This window comes from Otolemur garnettii, unplaced genomic scaffold, assembly GCF_000181295.1.
Source record: "Otolemur garnettii isolate 467f Iridium unplaced genomic scaffold, OtoGar3 scaffold00056, whole genome shotgun sequence".
Taxonomy (NCBI): Eukaryota; Metazoa; Chordata; class Mammalia; order Primates; family Galagidae; genus Otolemur; species Otolemur garnettii.
In genome coordinates, this window is record NW_003852451.1 from 296637 (window position 1) to 303130 (window position 6494).

General features: G+C 44.2%; 1 non-coding gene across 1 annotated transcript; it reads right to left on the reverse strand.

Moving 5' to 3' along the window:
* Positions 1-4505: 4505 nt before the first annotated feature.
* LOC111726200 lies at positions 4506-4611 on the reverse strand. Its single transcript, XR_002774039.1, has one exon. It is a non-coding gene; the product is annotated as a U6 spliceosomal RNA (small nuclear RNA).
* Between the last annotated feature and the right edge of the window lie 1883 nt (positions 4612-6494).

Here is a 6494-nt window from a genome sequence, read left to right on the forward strand (position 1 = left end):
CCCCCCCCGGCACTGTGGCTGCATTGTATGAGGAGGGGCTGACTCGGCTCATGCCAGCTCTCCCCTCCCGTTCTTTCCTGGCCACTTGTATTCTGGGAATTCAGGCTTTAATTTTTAAAAAGATGAACAATGTTGGCTGAGCTTGGTGGCTCACACCTGTAATTCTAGCACTCTGGGAGGCCAGGCTGGGTGGATTCCTTGAGCTCAGGAATTCAAGAACAGCTCAAGCAAGAGCAAGACCCCATCTCTACTAAAAATGGAAAAACTGAGGCAAGAGGATTGTTTGAGCCCAAGACGTTGAGGTTGCTGTGAGGTATGATGCCACGGCACTCTACCCAGGGCACAGAGTGAGACTCTGTCTTTAAAAAAATAAAAAGCGAATAGCATCAAGTAAATGTTCTAATTAACACTGTGAATGTTTTCTCTGAAATTATCCAGTCCTTTTTGCCTCATTTTCCCAAAAATGCTAATGAAATGGCCAGTTTTAAAAGAGAATTTTAGGAAGATGTGCTATCTCCAGACTGGTTAAACCCTTTCCCAAATGGGCTGAGACCCCTTGAATACAGTCAAGTGACAAATAATGACCTTTTGGTCGAGGATGGTCTGCACGTGTAATAGTGGTGCCTTAAGATCACACTGAAGCCAAAAAATTCCTCTTGCCTAGTGACACGGTGGCCACTGTGTGTGCCTCATTCCCATGTGTCGGGTGATGCTGGCATGACAAATCCATGGCTGCCTGTCACGTAAAGTGCAGCACACTCAGTGCCCATAGTACCTGAAGATGATCGTAAATAGCTGTTATTGGCATATGTATTTACTTTTTACCTGTCACTTTAGACAGCTCTTCCTCTACTCATAAAGAAAAAGTTAACTGTCAAACAGTCTCAGTCAGGTCCCCAGGTCTCCAGAGAAGGACTGTCATCCCATGAGACAACAGCTCCCTGAGGGTCTCCCCCGGCCTTCCAATGGGACCAGATGTGGAAGTGGAGACAGGGACCCTGACCTGTATAGACCTAGGCTGACATGTCTTAGTTTTTACTGAAGAAGTTTAAAAACCAAAGAAAAAAATTTCAAAATAGAAAAACTTGTACAATGAGGATATAAAGAAACTATTTTTGTACAACCGTACATCGTGTTTGTGTTTTATGGTAAGTTATTTTTCAAAGAGTTATTAAAATGAGAGTTTATCATCTAAAGAAGTTACAGTAAGCTGAAGTTAATTTATTGTTGAAGAAGGACAATTCTATTTTATAGATTTGGTGTGCTCCAAGTGTGCAGTGCTGATAAAGTCCACAGTGGGGCACAGGCCTTCGAGGTCACACACCACCAGCCCACCCAGAGCAACTTTTAGTCCCATCAGTTCCTCTCATGGTGGGCACCCTACACAGGTGCACCATTAGTTATCTTTTCTATCATATTTTTACTATACCTCTTCCTTTTTTAGACATGTTTAGACACACAGATACTTGCTGTTGTGTGACAAATGGGCTAAAGGGCCTCTGAGATGTTCACATGCAGATGCAACCCCCTAACAGGGGCAGTTCTCAGTCTCTGTCCATGAATGATGACATGTAACTGTGTCCCTTTTTCTTCCTGCTGTGTATGTCCTGCGTCAGCTGCCACTGGGTCTCCACTCACAGCCTCTTCTAGAGCTGCCTTGCTCTGTGTAGCAGTTGCTGGCATGTGCTTGTGTAACCTGTGGTTAGAAGGTTGCTGCAGAGAGTGGTGTGCTGCAGCACAGAGGCACGAGGGCCCCTGGATTGAGGGCCCCCAAGTGATGGGGAAACTGAGGCTACGTCTGTCTTTTCAGCCGAGGTGTGGCAGCCTCCCTGTGCCAGCGATGACCTGCCCTGGGACAGAGTCTCCATCAGGGTGTTAGAGGAACTACTTCCTGCCTCCCCAAGTCCCGGTCTTTCTGCAGGCATGCATGTTGTTGGCTTAGTAGCTAAGAGAAGTTTGAGAATGGCAATGTGAAAAAAAGCAATTCCCTGGGGCTGGTGAAGGGCAGGACAAGAGCTGGCAGCCACTTCACTAAACATCAGCCAAGGGTCAGAGTCCTGACCTCCACAGAGGTGGGTGTTGGAAACACCAACAGCCCATCACCCCACCTGATATTCTACGTCTGGGACTGGGTTGCCAGCAGCCACACAGCTGGCACTGTAGTCCCGCGGTTTTGCCAGGGTTGTGAACTTGAGGGAAGCAATGAGTAGTGGCTTCTCTTGCAAGGCAAAGCCTTCCTGCTCCCTCTGGTTGCTGCTCTGCCCCAGCCCACTAGTCCCGTCCTTGGTGGTGGGTGTGAGTGCACTGTCTACTCCTTTTGACGCCCACTCCCACATCAGCCTAGGCCTACATAGGGTCAGGGTCACTGTCTCCACCTCCACATCTTGTCCCACTGGGAGGTCAGGGTGGGGGGGAACATTCTAGACCCCACAAAGCACTTGGTCTAGAAGCTGCCTCCTGACTTATTGCCCACTGGGTAAGTGAGGAGGCAGCTTCTAGACAAGCAAGCTCTGGGACAATGGGCGATAAGTCAGGAGGCAGCTTCTAGACCAAGTGCTGGGACAAGGTGTGAGGGGCCCACACCTTGTGCTTGAGAGATGAGCCCCTTGGCTTTCCTGGTCTCTGCTGGGGAGGGGAGTGTTATGGCCCAACTTCCCTCAGGACGGAGCTATGGCTTACCCCTCCCCCCCAATGTGTTCTTGGCCATGCCTAACTCCCGGTAGCCATGTGTTCACCTGGGCTCCCAAGGACCTGAGATGGGCTCATGGTTGACTGAGCTGTTTCAGACCCCTGAGGTGATGTGATATGGTTTGAACAAGCTGGGAGGGCTGTTGTCCTCTGTGTACTTGGGGGTGCCAGCAGTGTTCCTCCGAGGAACAAGGAGTGGCATATTTCCATGTTATTCTTTGGTGGTGGTGCTTACTTGACTTTTCTCTGGCCCTTGCTCCAGTGTCTACCTAAGAAAATCAATTTGCACAGGCTTACCCAACCCTCACTGTTGGAGACCTGCAGCTCCAGGAAACAGCAGAGTTGGCCAGGCACACACACCTTTCTACTCTGCATGGGGGCTTTCTGGACATTTTGAGCTTTTTATATGGGGTTCAGGATGGTCACTTGTGGTTAGGACTGAACTCTCCAGCAATTAGTGGCAATAGAATGTACTGTGATAGCAGCAGTCATAATTTTGTCTTGCTTTACTGCTTATAAATCACTTATACATATTTTATCTCACTAGTCTAGTAAAACCAGGTCTTTAAGTTCAGAAAGAACTATGACAGGAAAGGTATACATAAGCACTTTTAAAGATCTATTTTTAAGAAGGTTGAGGTACTGAAATTTGGGGGAAAGTACAGAAATATCTTATGTTAAATCATCGTTGTAAAAGGAGTTATTGTTTTATGGAGTGAAAGAAATTTTAGAAAGGGTTATGTTTAAGAAGATAAATACAGCTCTGGATTGTATATCAAATGTTAGTCAACTGGGCAGAGTTGGTAGTATGTAGGCATGTATCCAACAAAGTATAACTCCAGATTACCAACCTTTAAGTTTAAAACAGGTCAAAAATTAATTACGTCTATAAGTGGCATTAGCTAGGTATCATTATTTGTATTATGCAACATTTACTTTCTATTGCTACATTGTTCTTAAAGAGCCTGTTCATTCATTTTTGATCCTCAACCAGAAGTGGCATTCTACAAAAGGGGTTCCTGGTGTGTCCAAAGCTACATCTGGAGGCAGTTCCCAGTACACCTGCCGCAGGTGGACAGGTGATGGCTCTTCCCTTCATTTGTACCATTCAGGCTTTGAGCCCCCTCGAATGTCCCCAGGAAGGAAAAACCCAAACTCTTCTTTGCCATAAAATATAATTTTAGTTTTAAACTCTACATTGATGAAACCACATCACAGAAAGTTTGAGAAAACTGGACTCAGTCCTGGCATTCCGAACCATTGTTATTTTCTATTTTTCTTGCATTTCGTTTTTGTATGTGCACTTTTTACAAAGTTGTAATCATAATCTATGAATGATTTTTATATCTTGCTTTTTAAAACCTTAACATCTTGTTGTATATAATTTCTACATTGCTACATAGTTTTCAAAACCATGATTTAAAAAGGTTACTTAATACTTCATTCGGCATTCAATTTATTTTGACAATTCTCACTACTACAAATGACACTGTGACCAACACCTTCATATACCCTGCCTTTATATCATGTTAATTACCAGATCAAAGGCCATAAAAATAATTTTGTTTGTTGATACAAGTTGCCAAATCTCCCCCTGCCAGTTTAACCAACTTCAGTTCTTCCACTAATGTATAAACATTCCTGTCTTATCAAAGACTATCATTAAATTTTTATAACATAAACAATTATTAATTTTTTATTTTAATTAATATAGGTACATAGTTGTATATATTTATGGGGTACGTGGGATGTTTTAAGACAGGCATAGAGTACGTAATAAACTAATCAGGGCAAATGAGATTCCTCAAGCATTTATAAAAAATATGCAGCACTTTGTGAATTTGTGTGTCATCCTTGCACAGGGCTATGGTCACCTTCTCTGCACCATGACAGTTTTAACGTAAGTGCTGCCAAGGGGTGCTCCGGCTTAGTCACACCACCTGACCATAGCAAATGTGTCATTGCCTCATTAAGATTTACAATTTTTCTGGCGATGCCTGTGGCTCAGTGGGTACGGCGCTGGCCCCTATATATACTGAGGGTGGTGGGTTCAAACCCGGCCCTGGCCAAACTGCAACAACCACAACAACAAAAAATATCTGGGTGTTGTGGAGGGCGCCTATAGTCCCAGCTACTTGGAAGGCTGAGAGGCAAGAGAATTGTCTAAGCCCAAGAGCTGGAAGTTGCTGTGAGCTGTGATGTCACAGTGCTCTATTGAGACAAAATGAAACTCTGTCTCTAAAAAAAAAAGATTTATGATTTTTCTTTTACTTTCTTTTAATTTAAGTTCTTTTCATTGGGATGCCATACCATCCTCTGCCTGCCTTTTTTTTCTCTTTCTCTCTCTTTTTTTTTTTTACAAGGTATCACTCTGTGCCCTGGGTAGAGTGCTGTGGTGTCATAGCTCAGAACAACCTCAAACTCATGGGCCCAAGTGATCCTCTTGCCCCAGCCTTTTGAGTAGCTGGGACAATAGGCATCCACCATAATGCCTGGCTAGTTTTTCTATTTTTAGGAGAGAAAGGATCTCACTCTTGCTCAATCTGGTTTCAAAGTCCTGAGCTTGAGCAATCCTCCCTCCTTGGCCTCCCAGAGTGCTGGGACTACAGGCATGAGGCATTGCACTTGGCCTACAATTTTTCTTTAACCTTTATCTACTAGGCTGTGGATAGTTTTCTTATCAAGTGATTTTCCTATCGATTTGTTTGATCTTGTCACACAACAAGTAAATCCTGTTTCATGTTGCGGCAGCTCCTTTTTGACTCTCCAGGGTTATCAAAACATACTAAGAATGTCAAAGGCCCTTTTATGATTTTCCCCATGGAAACTGTGCTTATTTTCACTTTAATATGTTTTACTTTTTTGTTGATCAAAGGCATATTTAATTGCCAAAGAGAGCAGCTGTTGTGTGCGATTGACTTCTGTGCCATTGGATTTGATAAAATTCCAGCCTAAAGTGAAGACTCTTGTTTCAGCTGGTCTGTGCAGCGTGGATGGCTGAGTGGACCCTTGCCCCCCTGTAGTTTGGGGATTCCCATTGCAGCTCACCACTTCTTGGATAGTAGCCTGGGAAATGTGCATGCCCTGCCATCTTCTGCCTGCATTACTCGAGGGTGTAGGTGACTTTCAGCGTTTCCTGGTGTTGAAGTTGTGGGGAAGGGACCTCTGCTCTGCCAGTTCACCCTGTGCCCTGGGCAAGGTGGTGAGAGAGATGAGCCTCAGGTGCCAGGAATTCATTTAATTTTACAAAATCACATTAAAACTCAGAACTTCGGGAACCATGGAAATTCCCTCAAGTCATTCTGCTTCCTAAGCTGGATGGATAAACGTCAATGATGATGGCTGAGAACCAGAGGTGTGCAGGGCATAGGCTCAGCACATTACGAGTGATCTCTCTGCTCCTCATCGCAATCCTAAAAGTTGGCACTTGTTACTCCAGGTTGGAGGCCTTGAGACTCAGTGGTAAAGGAAGTTTTCGTTGGTGACACAGCTAGTGGCTACTGTCCAGGTCAACTATGTCTCATGCTCTTTGGGGACTGTTGGGTCTCACAGGGACAAGGACGCCATTCTCACCCACGTAGCCTTTTGGAATTTCAGTATCTTTTACCTGAAGCCTCTGAGTGGCATTTATTCTAAGGCTCTGGACTGGTTCAGACAAGTTACCTACAGATTTATTTTCTTCTTTTTGCTTTTTCTGTAATTAAAAGATTTTTAACAATACCATGTATCAAAAAAAAAAAAAAACCCACAGTAAGTGCTTTAAAACATTGTTTACAAAGCAGATGATTTGCTTATAAAAGTGACTA